The sequence below is a fragment of the Psammomys obesus genome, unplaced genomic scaffold, assembly GCF_907164565.1.
Source record: "Psammomys obesus unplaced genomic scaffold, mPsaObe1.curated_primary_1811, whole genome shotgun sequence".
Taxonomy (NCBI): Eukaryota; Metazoa; Chordata; class Mammalia; order Rodentia; family Muridae; genus Psammomys; species Psammomys obesus.
In genome coordinates, this window is record NW_026596443.1 from 3,065,093 (window position 1) to 3,081,217 (window position 16,125).

General features: G+C 40.0%; 1 protein-coding gene across 3 annotated transcripts in view; it reads right to left on the reverse strand.

The window, feature by feature from the left end:
- Positions 1-16,125, reverse strand: part of Ppp1r12b (protein phosphatase 1 regulatory subunit 12B) — a 213,103-nt gene that overhangs the window by 92,808 nt on the left and 104,170 nt on the right. The gene's annotated exons all lie outside the window — the stretch shown is intronic.

Consider the following 16,125-nt stretch of genomic DNA (forward strand, 5'->3'; position numbering starts at 1 on the left):
TCCTTCCTTCCTTCCTTCCTTCCTTCCTTCCTTCCTTCCTTCCTTCCCTCCCTCCCTCCCTCCCTCCCTCCCTCCCTCCCTTCCTTCTTCCTTATTTTTTTCCCCTTACACTACTGTTCTGACTGGGCGAGAGGCAGTAATAGCGAGTGTCTCTGCTCTGCTCCTGCTCTTGGCACTTAACTGTTAGAGCGGATGCTGGCTGTAAATTTTCTTTAGGCACCACCTAAAGTTAAACTAAACTAAAACTTCCTGTTCTCATAGGAATTAGGGTAAGTTTTGCATGTACTGATGCATGTGTCCACATGCTCACAAGGAGATTAAAGGTTGATATCAAGTGTCTTTATCACTCGTTTATGTGTGTACATTTGCACACTAATGTGTATAAATGCTGGAGTGCAGATATCACTGTACACATACACCATAGTGCATTGTGGAGGTGAGAGACAACCTTGAGCATCATTCCTTATCTTTACCTTATTTTAGACAGTCTCACCATACCACTGCAGAAGACAGGCTAGTTAGTCCGGAAGCTTCTCCTGTCCCACCACCTAGTCCCCTCACAACCGTCTGGGTTACAACTGAGCATGCTAGACATCCAGCTTTTTCACAGGTTGAGATCAGTTACTCACACCTGGGTGGCAAACACTCTTACTCAGTGACTGACTCATCTCCCTAGCCCATCTATATTATTTTTTGAAAAGCAGTCTTTCACTAAAACTGGAACTCACTGATTTGGCTAGACTGGCTGGCCAGTAAGACCTGGCAAGACCATTTCCCTGTGTTCCCAGTGATGAGATTCTAGTTGTGTGTCAACTTGGTTTTTCATGTGAGTGCTGGGGATCTGAACTCAAGTCCTCAAGCTTGCATGGCAACACTATAATGCTTTCTATTTAAAATTCTATAAGTTTTCAAACAAAATGCCCCAGGTTTTGTGTTTTATAGTTTATTTTTGCTTTTGTGACTGTGTGTGCATGCTACTCAAGTACTCCATCACTGAGCCACACATTCAGCTCAAGATATAAATGTGCAGATATGTGTGCATTCCTAGTTGTGTGTGGAAGCCAGGGTCGATGTCAAGCGCTTCCTTAATCACTTTGTACCTCAGTTTGTTGGCTCATATTTCCACCCCAGTGCTGGACTACAGCTGTGTCGATATACTCCAGTTTGTGCTGGTATCCAAACTCAAGTCCTTATGCTCACAAGGCAAACATCTTACCAGCTCAGCCATGGCCCCAACCCCAAGATGTGTTAGTACTTTAAGATTTCTACACTCACAGTCGAAAAGGAATGTGGCCTCTGATTTTCTCTTCTAGTGGCCAGTTTTGTGAGTTAAGGTTGTGTACATTGGGAAGTATTCTCTGCTGATCTATTTTTTCTAATAATGCATGTATGATTTGGGTTACATAATTTAGAAAATTCACCAATAAAAGTTACCTGAGTTAGTGTTCTTTGGAGGAAAGTTTTAAACAAAATACTCAAATTCTGTAATAGGCTTATTTATATTTTGTTTTGAAAACAAATATTCTGTTTTTCATGGAATTTTCTCTTTTCTTATTGGTGGTATACACCTTTTCATAAAATCCTTATAATAAAGCCTAATTTCTATAGCAGTAATTTTCTTTCTTTTTTTTTTCTTTTCCTTCCTTCCTTTCTTTCTTGTTGTTTTTGTTTTGAGACAGGGTTTCTCTGTATAGCCCTGGCTGTCCTAGAGCTCATTCTGTAGACCAGAATGACCTCTGACTCACAGAGATCCACTTGCCTCTGCTTCCTGAGTGCTGGGATGAAAGGCACGAGCCACTACTGCCCAGGTTAACAGTTATTTTCAGCAGACCAATGCCTAAAAGACTTCAAATTTTTATTTGGTTCTAAGATTCAGGATAGAGATGAAAAAAATTATCCCTATGTTGCAGATGAGTCAATCAAGGCCCAAGGGAGCATCAAAATAGCCAAGATCACAAGGTCATTCACCAAAAGACATTATCATGATGCTCCCCGGGATCCAGAACTTTCTTTACTTGAATAAAACAATGAAAACATTTGTTTCTTTCACAAAGCATCATGACATTTCATGGATTTATGCAGCAAGGCTTATTTTCCTCAAATCTACAAGGAGCAGGAATGAGTAGACTGTGATGTGCTCTGGCCTTCTCCTGGCTTCCTCGGTTATCTCACTAGAGTTGGCATTACCGAACAGTCTGATGGCAGAGGGTGGTTTTTCCATTTACAGAAGTTGCCACCGACATGCTATAAGGCTGCTGTGAACAAACCACAAAAATCAAATCTTCAACTAGGACCATAGTTTCTTCAGTCACAAAGTAAGAAATAGGCCAAGTGTTTTTCAAGACTTCCGTCAGCTTTAACCATAGTGAACCCATATTTGTGCTGATTGTGGACAAAAGGCCTTTTCGTCTTCTTGTGTGTACTCTGGCCAAACACAGTCATCTCAAAATACTCCAGGGGTCTTGGTTCCAGGACCCTGCCCTCAAAACCATGAGCATTTAAGTCTCACATAAAATCAAATAGCATTTGCAGATATTTTATACATTTTCTTTAAATCATCTCTAACTTCCACTGTTCAATACAATGTAAACACTATGAAACTAGTTGTTATATTACATTAGCTAAGGAATGGCAAGAGGCCATTGTCTGCACATACTAAATACAGATGTATTTTTTTTCCCTGAATATTTTCAACCAGAGTTGGTTGAATCCAGAGATTCAGGACTTATGATAAAGAACATTAATTGTACTGTGTTTCCCATATTGTTTGGATTACTTTCTTTAGTTCCTTCAATGGAGATTTGTATAGAAATAGAAATGTCCAATATACAGTCTAATATAGAAGCCAGTAACTACATGCGGCTACTGAGCATTTTAAATGTGGCTACTGTAACAGAGGACATTATTTTTAACTTTATTTGTCATTAAATTTAAACAGCAACACAAGAATACTGACTGTGACGCTGGGAAGCACAGCTATGGAGTTCTGGGTATATGCTGAAGAGGCATAATCTCCGCTCTCTCCTTAAATGTGTACAACACACACTTAATAGAATTCATGAAGACAGAATGTTTGAAAGCAATTGATTACATTTTCTTCTCTAAGTTCTCATTTTTCTTCTGTGCTTCCCATAGGCAACATTACTATAACCTTATGTTTTTATATGCAGTAATTTTAAGTTTTGTGAGTTGGTGCCAGGGCTCCCACCCTCAGGGTATTTATGAGTACAGCACACAGGAAGGTGTTCATAGACCAGAGTACCTCAGAGCCACTTTGTTTCTAATTCCAGCATTTATACTCTGCTGTCTCCACATACCTTTACCCCTACCACCCTGCCTTCCCTCCCCCCCCCTCAACACAGAGAACTCTAGGAAAACACTGTTACCTTCTTGTGCAGGCCTGCATAGCAGAATGAAGGTCAAGACATGCATGGAGATGAACAGCAAGAAAGGTAAGCGGCTGCTGGGAAACACTGCAGTCTCAGCACCCGTCTCCCTTGGAAACTAGAGAAAGCTTGCGCTGCCACTGCTACCCAGCAAACCAGAGGCAGAGCTTGTAATTTGCTAAGAACTGCTACTAGGAAGAAGGAAAAGGAAGGGGAGGAGGGTAAAATCTTGGGCCTCAGCAAGCCAGTGCTGCTAATAGTTCCCAAAATACCATTCCATTAGATGCATATTTTATATACTGTGCCAAACCAATCAATACTCCTTGTCATTTGACAGAAGGAAGAGGAATTCTTCCTTATGTGAAAGAAGACAGAGCAGAGAGGTGCAGCATTCCCATTCTGGATGTCATTTCATCTGCCCTTGGGCTACCCTAGCTGCGGCATCCACCCAAGTGAGCTGTAAATACTGCTTCGCTGGTGGCTCAGGCCCAGCCAGCTGGCACATACCAAGAGGAAAAGAGACAGATAAAAAAGAACACATGACAGGAATGCAAAGACAAATTTCAATGCTCTATAAAGGGGTTAAGCCTGGACGGAGGAAAACTGTAAGCACTGCTCAGGTTGAAAAGCTATCTAAGGATCAGGAAGATTTCTACACCTAAGATTGCTTTCTGCTGCTGTGATCAAGTGCTGACCAGAAGCAACTTCAGGGAGAAAGTTACAGGTTACAGTTAGAGTCTACCATCTAGGGAAGCCAAGGCAGGAAGTTAAGACCTGAAAGCAGTAACTAAAGCTGAACTGCAGAAGAAAGTGTTTACTGGCTTGCTCCCAGGCTCTCAGTCATCTACCTTTCTTATGTAACACAGGGCCACCTGCCCTGGGGTGGCATTGTCTTCTGTAGGATAGGCCCCCCTCAATCATTTAGCAATCAGGAAAATACCCCACAGACATGTCTATCAGCCTATCTCAGCTGAGGTTCCTTTTTTCCATGAATATATAGGTTTGTGTCAAACTGACAATAATTAACAAGCACGCTAGGAAATTCTATGTGTTAAGGTATGACCTGATTTCATGGTTATATATAACTGCATTTAGAGGATTATGCACCATTGTGAACACTAATCCACCACTGACATCAGAGCTGAAGTTCAAGCAAGGAAGCCACACAATCGGCCCAGTAACCAAAATGAAAAAAAGGGAGAGACAGATACAGAGAGAACACAAAGGAAGGGGACATTTCCAAATCTAGACTGGTACTATTAGGGACAACTTTGCATGTCCTTTCCATGGTTCAGGTTGAGAAGCTATCTAAGGATCAGGAAGAGCCTTAGATTTCAACAATGTGGAATTCTTCAGCCCCTGAGTACAACATGTTCTTAGAGTAAAGGACCAACAAATCTTTACGTTACATGTCCCCTACAGTGCACAAGCAGTCATTGATGAGCATGAAGGTCGAAGCTGTGCACCCACTGCTGCCATGCTGAACTGCAGACAGTGAGTAGACACAAAAGTAATGGCATGACCTACAAAGTCTGAAGTGTTTACTATCAGGCTGTTCACAGAGAAACTCTGCGGATACCTTATTCTAGTCTCCAAGGACTGTAGCACCAAACTATGGCTCAGAGAACATTCTTTTTCTGTATAGCCAATGCAACCATTGTTTGTGACCTAGCTTCAGTCAGTGGTGTATAATCTTGAGTTCTCCTCCTGAACATTTGCTCAATAAAAAACATGCCAGTGTTCAAAGCCAAAGCCACTTTCACAAATGACAGTGCTTTACTTATGTAGGTCACTTTACAATTAGTTCATTGGTCACAGCAGGTGTTATTTATGCCAAGAATGACAGATTCATGTGCCAACAAGGCCAGTGCATGCTCCTCTACTGTGTACCCACAGGCTATACCATCGAGACCTGACCAACTGTCTCCAACATTTATCACCGAATGCAGAATAGAGCAGTGCACCATAATTGTCCTGCTGTTTAAAATAAGAAAGCCAACATATATGCACAGAAATAACTCAAATCTTAATAGGAAGGCTGACAAATTATAGAGTATTACATAAACATTATAAGATAAAGTAAAAAGTATTACAGATATACAACAGAAAACACCTAAACTTTAAAAAAAGATATACACTAACAAGAAAACAATGACATCAAATCACCAAAAATATATTTTCAAGAAAATTAAAGAAACAGGAAAGTAGAAAAGCCTATAAACAAAGAGAAAGTATTTCACTAGTAACAAGAAAATTGAAGTTTAAAACAAGGAAAAGCTGTTTTATCTTTCTTTGATTGAAAAAAAAAAAGGAAAAGCAAAATAGTATTTCAAATATAACCCAGTTGCAAATAAGAAATATGACCTCACCCTTTAGACTCATAATTTCCATTTGAAAAGACCCATGAGAAACTCTTGCATATTTATACAAGAAAATATGAACAAGAGTACACACAGCAGCTGTATCATTAGTACTATGACAGAGAGAGTGCTTTAATATCCATTAGCATAGAAAACAGTGGGTCATTGTATAATCATGCAATGAACTAAAGTAAACATTTAAAGTAGAAAAAACAACACTGAGAGAAAACAGAAAGTTTCAGAATGTCAGAAATGATTCAACATATAAAAAAATACAAAAACATGTGTATGTATGAAAGGAGATGAAGTAATACAAGTTTGAGAATGACAAATACCAAATTTAGAACTGGGTGTGGGAGTCAGGGGATGCCGGAGAAGAAAAATTTACAAGTACTTAAATTGCATTCTTAGTGTATTTGTTTTAAAAGAACTGGGGCAAATAGAGCAAGATGTTGAGATATGATGTTGTCAAAGGATAGACAGGTTGGATGCTTAAAATGTTTAATAATGTTTACAAGAAAAAAAATCACATATACCATGACTTAAACATACATAAGTTATATATGGATGTTAGCAATGGTCTTGCTAGTGCTGATAATGTGGACTGTTTTATTAAAATATGCTCATTGTGGAATCTTTTATAAGCTAATAGTTAAAAGATTTCACATTTGAAAAAATTATCATTAAGCCAGATGTGGTTGCTCACACCTGAATCTCAGCACTGGGTGCACAGGAGAGGACTGAGGCAAGTGTCTTATTGCAAATGTCACAAGTGCTAGATGAGACTGTCTGGAAAAAGAAAGAGCTGAACTTTAATCAACTAAAGACTACTTTGAGTAGTAAAGTATATACTGAATGAAAAAAATAAAAGCAGAACATTAACTATTCCTAAGGGCTTAAGGTTTTTACTGGAAGAGTCCAGAGTGAACATGACCGGTGGACTGGACAGGGCCATGTAAGGAGAAAAGGAGGGGAGAGGAGAGAGCCAGGAGTCAAGAGGCTTGAGAGCAGGAACCAAGAGCAGTGGTCAAAAGGCTAAGAGGCCAAATGGGCTGGTAGCCAAAATGGCTGAGGTTACATAGAGAAGAACAGTGGGGGAAGGGCAGCCCAGCCCAGGGTTGTCCTGGAGAGGTTAGGGTAGGGTCATAGTATGCCAACCAGGAGGACTCTGTAAGAGGCAGGGACTGAAGGAGACTGGCAGCCAGAGTCCATTTTGATATATTAATAGGCACCTCAGTTAGTACTCTGCCTCAGGCTTGAGACCCAACATACACAACAGAGTGTTCTACATTTAAAGCTTTAATCACATGGGAAGCATAGGTGTTCTCCAAAACCTGCCAAATGCCCATTGTTCCACACTGTAGACGTCAGCAATGAGCTTAAGTCCCTTGCATTCATCCATCCAATGCTAACCATCCCTCCTTAGAATGTGGGCAGTATTCTTTGTCATTACAGCATTAGCAGAAAACATCATGCCTATTCTGTTGGGAACTTCAAACAATTAGTCAACTGAAGACTCTGTGTGAAACATGAAATCTGGGTTATTACAGTTATGTGCCTCACGTATAATTTCCTATTAATTTGGTAATTTACCAGTTTAGTTGGTAGTATGTTGATTTATTCATTCTTTTTTTTTTTTCCTTCAATCATTTGGTAATTTCCCCATCTTTTGTTTTGTATATCCTGGATACTATATATAAAAATGAAGAAGGCCTGATCTTGAGCAGAATCGTATGGAGAGATATACACAGTGATAACTGTATTTAAGACCAAAATGCCAAAGATTCTTCGAGAGAGAAAAATGGATATTCTTTGAGGGGCTAAGGAGAGAAACACCACAGAAGAGCAATGATCAGGATCTAAGGAATGAGAGCCTTCCTGGAAAGGGGGGGCATTTCATGGGGCAGAGTCTCAGATTTGAGCACGAGTCAGTGAGCTGTTCATATCTGCAGAGCAGAGCCTTGGGGAAAGGGGAAAGGAGGGGACAAGAAAGCCACAGGCCCAATGGCAGGGTTGGAGTTAGCAGAGCACTACAGATGGAGGAGAGGGGAGAATGTAAGGATTTTTGGGTTTGGCTGTAGAGGGATCAAACTCAGGGCCTTGTACATGCCAAGCAGTTACTCTACCACTAGGCTGCATCCCCAGATAGAAATGGAAGGCGCCTTAAGAAAAACAAAAACAAAAACAAACAAAACGGAGGACCTGCAAGTAAATAAAGAAGGGAATGTATAAATAAAGAAGGGAATGTAAATAAAGAAGGAAAAGGCTTTTGGCAAGTGTTTGCTTTGGTACTCTATCAGCAAATTCTTCTAGTCTGATATCTGAACTTCTCAATTTGGCAGCACGTATGTGGGACAGCATTTAAACACACACACACACACACACACACACACACACACACACAAAGAGACCTCTGTTTTAAAGGCCAGAGGGAAGAATGGTTTACTCTGGTTTGTCTCTCCTTTTCTTAAGAGGGACTTGAGAACCCTAAAAGAAATAAACATCTATTATGATACTTGAGAAAAATGAAGAAATAAAGGCGATGGGCTAAGGGGAAGGGAAATAATGGCCACAAATAATCACTTCTGTAGTGTCTACTGAGTAAGTCGAAGCCCTTTAAACACATTATGGAGAACACCTAGAGCTCCAGGACAGGGCTCGAATTTACAGCTGAAGCAACTGAGGTAGATCTGTTAAAGACACAGAAGCCTGGGAAGAGAAGGAAAGATACTTGCATATTACACAAGAAACAGGAACTGAAAAGACACAGAGAAGGAACTTGAGAATGACAAAGAGGAGCCAGGAAAGAATGGTACCTGAGGTTATGACAGGACAATTTTTAAAAACAGTAGTGAACTGAGAGTAGTGCTGAGAGTGAAAAATGAAGAGACCTTGGAATCCAATCATTAAGGACCTGGCCTCTGCCAGAGCAATGTCATTGGGCTGGCAAAGGGGGCAGAATTTGTATTTTAGTAGGCTGTAGATAAAGCTAGGAAGTAGATAAAGTGAAATTAGAGGGCTTTTTCAAGACCAACAAGCAGCCAAAAGGGGTAAGATTGATAACGACAAAGCACAGTGCAGGGCCAAAAGAAAAGTCCTAAGATGAGAAAGAAGTACACCTGCCAAGGACAAATCACATCTGTACAGAGCACATTTCTATCTAAGAGCAACTTCCTATTATTTATGAATTGTGTGTGCCAACAGTTGTTTTAAACACTGCTGGCTTCATTATAATTGAATTTGGTTCCTGGAGGATCCTTGAAGCATCACTACATTTTATTTACATGTCAATAATCAGTGGGCCACTTTCAACACCAGTTGTGCATGGGGACTGTGAATCACACTCTCTGTCCCACCCACCTCAGGTTAAAGACTGAGATTTCCTAAGAATAAGTGAAATCAATGAGGTAGGTAACATATGGCTCAGAGTTATCCAAGACTCTGAGGAAGAAAGAGTGTTATTTAAAGAAGAAACAGGAACAATCATCCAGGTAATTGCTGTCAATTACCTGCTGTCAATTGCTAAGCCCTATCTGTAAATACTTAAACAGAACTATCTTACCCAATGCTCCAGAACTCTGCAAAGATAAAATTCTTACAGCGAGCATCCTCACCCAATGCTGTACAATGCAAGTTCTTGTTTTGATTCTCAGAAGCCCTTCATTTCCCATCAGATTTGAAAGAAGATAGACAGTTTTCACTTGCTGTGTTTTCAGAAATGACAGCTCCCTAATACTCATTTCCTCAATGTATTATGGTCCCTTTAAAGATATGAGGAGATCTAACCATCATGCTCATATTGTCAAGCTTGTGGTATTGAATAGTCCAGCAAAGGCTAACCTCTTATATGCCTTTGTGTGGTGCTGTTGAAGTCAAAGAATGGCACAGGAATCCTAAAGACCTGGTTTTAAATTATTGTTTTTTTTTTTTCATTACTAATTATGATTACTCAAAAGTTCTTTATGGGTAAACAGGGCGTCTGGGCATATAATAAACTTTCAAAATCAATCATTAATTATTTTAGTCTACATAAGCCTTTCAAATATATAAAAGCTGACCCAAATTCTACCTCCAAAGAGCCCATTCTAGCTATACTATCCCTATATCATTCATCTTCTCCCCACCGCAAATCCTAATATATTTGCCTGTGCACAATGCTGAGCTGAACGAGATAATGAGTATATTAGAGATTATCAATATTGAGAGTACAAAGTGTGGCACACCCCTTTCCAGCTATACCTAGAGTTCTGAGCACAGCACAAGCACATGGATGTTCACTAGGCAGTCACTGATAACTTAGGATCCCATAGCTTTAGAATTTAATACTCTCTACATATTTTCCTACCCCACTAGTCAGCCAGTGGAGAAACCCAGAGTAGAAAGGTTACAAAGCTTGCCTGTGAAGATATCAACTGCTATGTTGAAAGGTAAAGTATGCTTGTAACCCAGGGAGCTTTTACTCTGTGGCTGTTGCTGTCCTCTGAAGAAGTACCAGGAAATCTATAAGGGCTTTCGTGTGCTAGAACCTATCTGTAGTTCCTATATTAAAACACTTAAAATGGAATATGGGAGATGTGCTTATCTGATCCAAACACAAACTAGACTTCTTTGGGATCATACATCCCTGTATGTCAACTGACATTCCTCTACTGCCACCTTAAGGGCATTGGCGATTCCTACAATTTTATTCAAAAGAACGTTGATTTAACATCTATTTATTAGGCTCTGTGATATGAAAAAAACCCAGTAAAAAACAACGTCTCAAGTTCACAATGCTGGGACAAAACACAACAGATTACCATTTAACTGGTTAAATCAGTCCTAAGACCTGTGATAGACAAGAACACTGTGGAGAGAATTCTGGCTTCAGCCTGGAGCTGGGGAGCAAAGTAGTCAGCAACAGTATTTAAAATGAAGGGGCACTCATTGTCACAGGAAAAAGACCATTTGAACAGATCATTATTAGTGCAGGCACTATGATCAACAATATACAAATGGGACTTCATAAAACAGGGAAGCTTCATCTTACCACAGACATACTTGCTTAACCAAGAACATAACAGCAAGAAACTGGAAACAACCTAAATGTCCCTTAACAGAAGAATGGATTTAAAAAAATGTGGCACAATTACAAAATAAATTATTACTTGGCTGCTGGAAAATGACATCATCAAATTTTCAGGCAAATGACAGAACTAGGAAATATATCACTCTGGGTGAGCTATCCTAGACTCAGACAATTACAGCATGTATTTTTGTATAGGTGAATATCAGCTGTGAAGTCAATGATAACCATGCAACGATCTACAGAACCACAGAGATATAGAGTAAGAGACTAGAGAAGTGGTGCTCAACCGTCCTTAATGCCATGACCCTTTAATACAACTTATGTTGTAGTGACCTCCGAACCATAAAATTATTTTTGTTGTTATTTCACAACTGTAATTTTGCTACTTTTATGCTACATAAATATCTGTTTTCTGTTGATCTTAGGCAACTCCTGTGAAAGAGTTGTTTGACCCCCCCCACAAAGTTTCATGACCCTCATGTTAAGAACCACTGGACTAGAGGGAACAGAATGATCTCATTAGAAAAGGGAAACAGAATAGATATAGGGGGGAGGGCTGGAATATGAGGATTAAGTGGTGAGAGAGAAGGGAGAGAAAGTTGTGGGAAAGAATACAGGGAGAGGCAGCTAATATTAAGGGGCATTTGAGCGGTAGTATGGAAACCTAATACAGTAGAAACTTCCTAAAATATATACATATATGAAGATGATCTAAATGAAATAATCAAATAATTATTTATTTTGTATCCCAGCTGTAGCCCCCAACCTCATTCCCTTCCAATCCCACCCTCTCTCCCTTATCTCCTCCCATGCCCCTCTCCAAGTCCACTGATAGGGGAGGTCCTCCTCTCCTTCCCTCTGACCTTAGCTTATCAGCTCTCATCAGGACTGGCTACATTGTCCTCCTCTGTGGACTGTCAACGTTCCTCAGGGAGAGGTGATCAAAGAGCCAGCCACTGAGTTCATGTCAGAGACAGTCCCTGTTCCCCTTAGTAGGGTAACCACTTGGATACTGAGCTGCCATGTGCTACATCTGAAAAGGGATAGGTTATATCCATGAATGGTCCCTGGTTGGAATATCAGTCTCAGAAAAGACCCCTGTGCCCAGATTTTTTGGTTCTGATGCTCCTTGTGAAGCTCCTGTCCTCTCCTGGTCTTACTATCTCCCCCTTCTTTCATAAGATTCCCTGCACTCTGCCCAAGGTTTGGTTATGAGACTCAGCATCTGCTTTTACATACTCGTGGGTAGTCTTTCAGAGGCCCTCTGTAGTAGGCTCCTGTCCTGTTTCCTCTTTTCTCCTTCTTCCAATGTCTATCCCATTTGTCTTTCTGAGTGAAGATTGATCATCTTACCCAGGGACCTCCTTCTTACTTAGCTTCTTTAGGTGTACAGATTTTACTATGTTTATTTGATTTTACCCTAGGTCTCTGCACTATCTAGTCTCAGGTTCTTGGTTACCCAAACAGTATCTGGTATAGGTTTCACCTTGTGGAGTGAGGGCCTTAAGTCAAATCAGTTATTGATTGGTTATTCTCCCACAAGCTTTGTGCCACCATTGTTCTAGCATTTTGCAGACTGGACATCACTGCAGGTAAAGAGTGTATGGCTGGCATGATTTACATTTTTTTTCCTTTTTTACTCTTTTGAGAGTGTGCAGAATATCTTCCGGTACCAAGGACACTGGAATGTAGGGGTGAAGGCTCTCCATCTTCAGCTCGGCATCTCCATCTTCAATGCGTTGTGCAAGTGTTGCTTTGCTGTCAGTTTGTAGAGTCTTCATTGGTAAAACTGAATGGTTGGGATTTTACTGTTTTAATAAAAATACTTCCTAAAATATATATATATGTCTATATGAAAATCTCAAACAACATTTTGGCGACCTCCTACATGTTACTAACACAGGTCTGAAAAAAAAAAAAAAGAACTATTTTATCAGAAGCTTAACCATAAAAACATGGCTGTTACAGCTCTGAGGGGCAGGTGTTAGGGGACTGCTCCCCCATCTGAAGTGGCTAAGGAATTAGAGTATAGTCCTAAGAGCTTCTGCTAAGTAGGGGAATAGATTCTTGTCTTCTAAACAAGTGTGTACTGAGGAGGAGGAGGAGGAGAAGGAGGAATATTTTCTAAGTTCCTACTTGTGAACTTGTGTAGTGTTAAGGGAATGAATGAAAAATGTCCTCTTCTCTGGAAAAGTGCAATTGTGTTCTAACACCAATGTTTAGCAAATAGATACGGCAAAAAGACAATAGACATTTTAATTTAAAACCCAAGTCTCATCATATTAACTCTTAGCAGACACCATCCAGGTCTTCCTCCCAGAATTGTTCAGTAGGGCTAAACAACACTAATGTTTTTTAAACAGCTTTACAGTCAGAAATCATTTGTACATGAAGTGTACTGTTGAACTGTTTTCAGTACATTCAGTCATGCAGACATTCCCATAATCAATCTTAAAGCATTTTCATCTTCCTCAAAAACAAAAACAGAGTGTTCCGGAACACTGTTTTTAAAGAAGGTGCCCTTTACGAGTCAATTCCTGACATCATAACACTTAGATTACTAGGTTGTTGCCTGCAGTAAGTAACCAAGTGCTGCGTTCCTAGGATTCTCTTCCTGAAGAAAGAAAGAACGTACGAAGGGACCTATGTATGGGTGTCACTTACTATGCTGTTGTTGTAGGTTATCTGACTCCATTGTAAACCTCAAGATCGTGACCTGTAAAAACCCGTTTCTAGTTGTGGAGTGGCTCAGCCCTAGAACATACCTTTAATCCAAATGTTTTCTGTACACAGAAGATTAAATAAAAATTAACCCTAAATCAAGAGGCAGAGCAAGTAAGCAGATCACAAGGATTAAATAGAAAGGAGGCCCTCTGTAGCGGGTTCCGAGGTTGTTTCCTATTTTCGTTTTCTTCTGATGTCCATCCTCTTTGCCTTTCAGGATGGGGATTGAACATTTTAGTTAGGGTCCTCTATTTTGCTTAGTTTGTTTAGATGTACAGCTTTTAGTGGGTTTATTCTATATTGTATGTTTATATGAGTGAGTATATACCGTGAGTGTCTTTTTGCTTCTGGGTCAACTCACTCAGGATGATCCTTTCCAGGTCCCACCATTTACCTGCAAATTTCATGATTTCCTTATTTTTCATTGCTGAGTAATACTCCATTGTATAGATGTACCACAGTTTCTGCATCCATTCTTCAGTTGAGGGGCATCTGGGTTGTTTCCAGCTTCTGGCTATTACAAATAAAGCTGCTACAAACATGGTTGAACAAATGTCCTTGTTGTGTACTTGCGCCTCTTTTGGGTATATGCCTAGGAGTGGTATGGCTGGATCTTGAGGAAGCGCTATTCCTAGTTGCCAGAAGAAAACAGGAAACCACCTTGAAACCTGCCACAGAGGGCCTCTGAAAGCTTCTGCAGTATAGACTGTCAAAGCAGATGCTGAGCCTGATGGCCAACTGATGGGCAGAGTGAATGGAATTTTATGTAAGAAGTGGGAAATAGTAAGAGCTGGAGGGAACGGGAACTCCACAAGCAGAGCAACAGAACAAGATAATTTGAACACAGGGAACTTCCCAGAGACTCATACTCCAACCAAGGACTATTTGTGGAGATGACCTGGAACCCCTGCACAGGTGTAGCCCATGGCAGTTCAGTGTCCAAGTGGGTTACATAGTAATGGGAAGAGGGACTGCCTCTGACATAATCTGATTGGCCTGCTCTTTGATCACTTCCCCCTGGGGGGGGAGCAGCCTTACCAGGCCACAGTAGAGGACAATGCAGCCACTTTTGATGAGAACTGATAGACTAAGATCAGAAAGAAGGAGAGGAGGACCTCCCCTATCAGTGGACTTGGGGAGTGGCATGCATGCAGAAAGGGGAGGGAGGGTGGGATCGGCAGGGGAGGAGGGAGTGGCTTATGGGGGGATACAAAATGAATAAAGTGTAATTAATAAAAAATAAATAAAAGATTTAAAAAAAAATAAATAGAAAGGAGGGACTTTGAGTTGAAGGGTATGTAAGACAGTATGGAGAAGAAAGAACTTTTGGCTTTTAGCTTTTTCCTCCTGGAATTTGAGCTGAGTAGGATGTCCGCTGAGTAGGAAGAACAGCTGGGTGCCTTCTCTGCCACTCTGAGCTAGTAGGTTTTCACCCAATATCTGGCTCCTGAGTCTTCATTGGTAAAATTGAATGGTTGGGATTTTATTGTTTTAATAACAACATGCTGCAATGGAAAAAATTTCCAAGTATCTAGAAATACACCATAGCAATTTATGACCCTGTAGATAAGGGCATCACTTGTTTCTTGTGCTTTGTTTTATTGTACCTGTAGAAATGTTTTTTACAAATGGAATGTTTATGTCAACCTTGTTTCCAGTACATATAATATCATTTTCCAAACATATGTGCTTATTTCACGTTTCTTTTTTATGTTTTGATAATTCTCACTTATTTTAAACTTTGTCATTATTAAATATGACAGTAATTTTTGATCAGTAATATCTGATGTTACCATTTTTGAGTTAGCATTAAGTTATCATATAAGACAGTGAACTTAACCAATAAATGCTGTAAATGTTTTGATTGTTCTGTCAATTGCCATCCCCTGTTTCTTATCTTCTCGGGTGTCTCTGTTCTCTGAGACACTAAGAATATTGAAATTAAAAAACACACCTCAGCAACGAAGTTAGACATTAGCTCAGAGTAGAGGGCTGAAAAAAGATTTTCCATGCAAATGGACCCAAGAAGCAAGCTGGAGTAGCCATTCTAATATCTAATAAAATAGACTTTCAACCAAAAGTAATCAAAAGAGATGGGGAAGGGCACTTCATACTCATGAAAGGAAAAATCCACCAAGATGTCTCAATTCTGAATATCTATGCCCCAAATGCAAGGGTACCCACATTTGTAAAAGAAACATTACTAAAGCTTAAATCATGCATCGAAAATCACACATTAATAGTGAGAGACTTCAACACCTCACTTTCACCAATGGACAGATCATCCAGACATAAATTAAACAGAAATAATGAAATTAACAGATGTTAGGAATCAAGTGGACCTAACACACATCTACAGAGCGAGCATTCCCCCCCCCCCAAAAAAAAAAAAGAATATACCTTCTTGTCAGCACCTCATGGAACCTTTTCCAAAATTTATTTGAATGTAAAGCAAGTCTCAATAGATACAAGAAAATTGAAATAACTCCCTGTATCTTATCAGACCATGACGGATTAAAGCTGGATTTCAACAACAACAGAAAGCCTACAAACCCATGGAAACTGAACAACTCCCTACTCAATGACC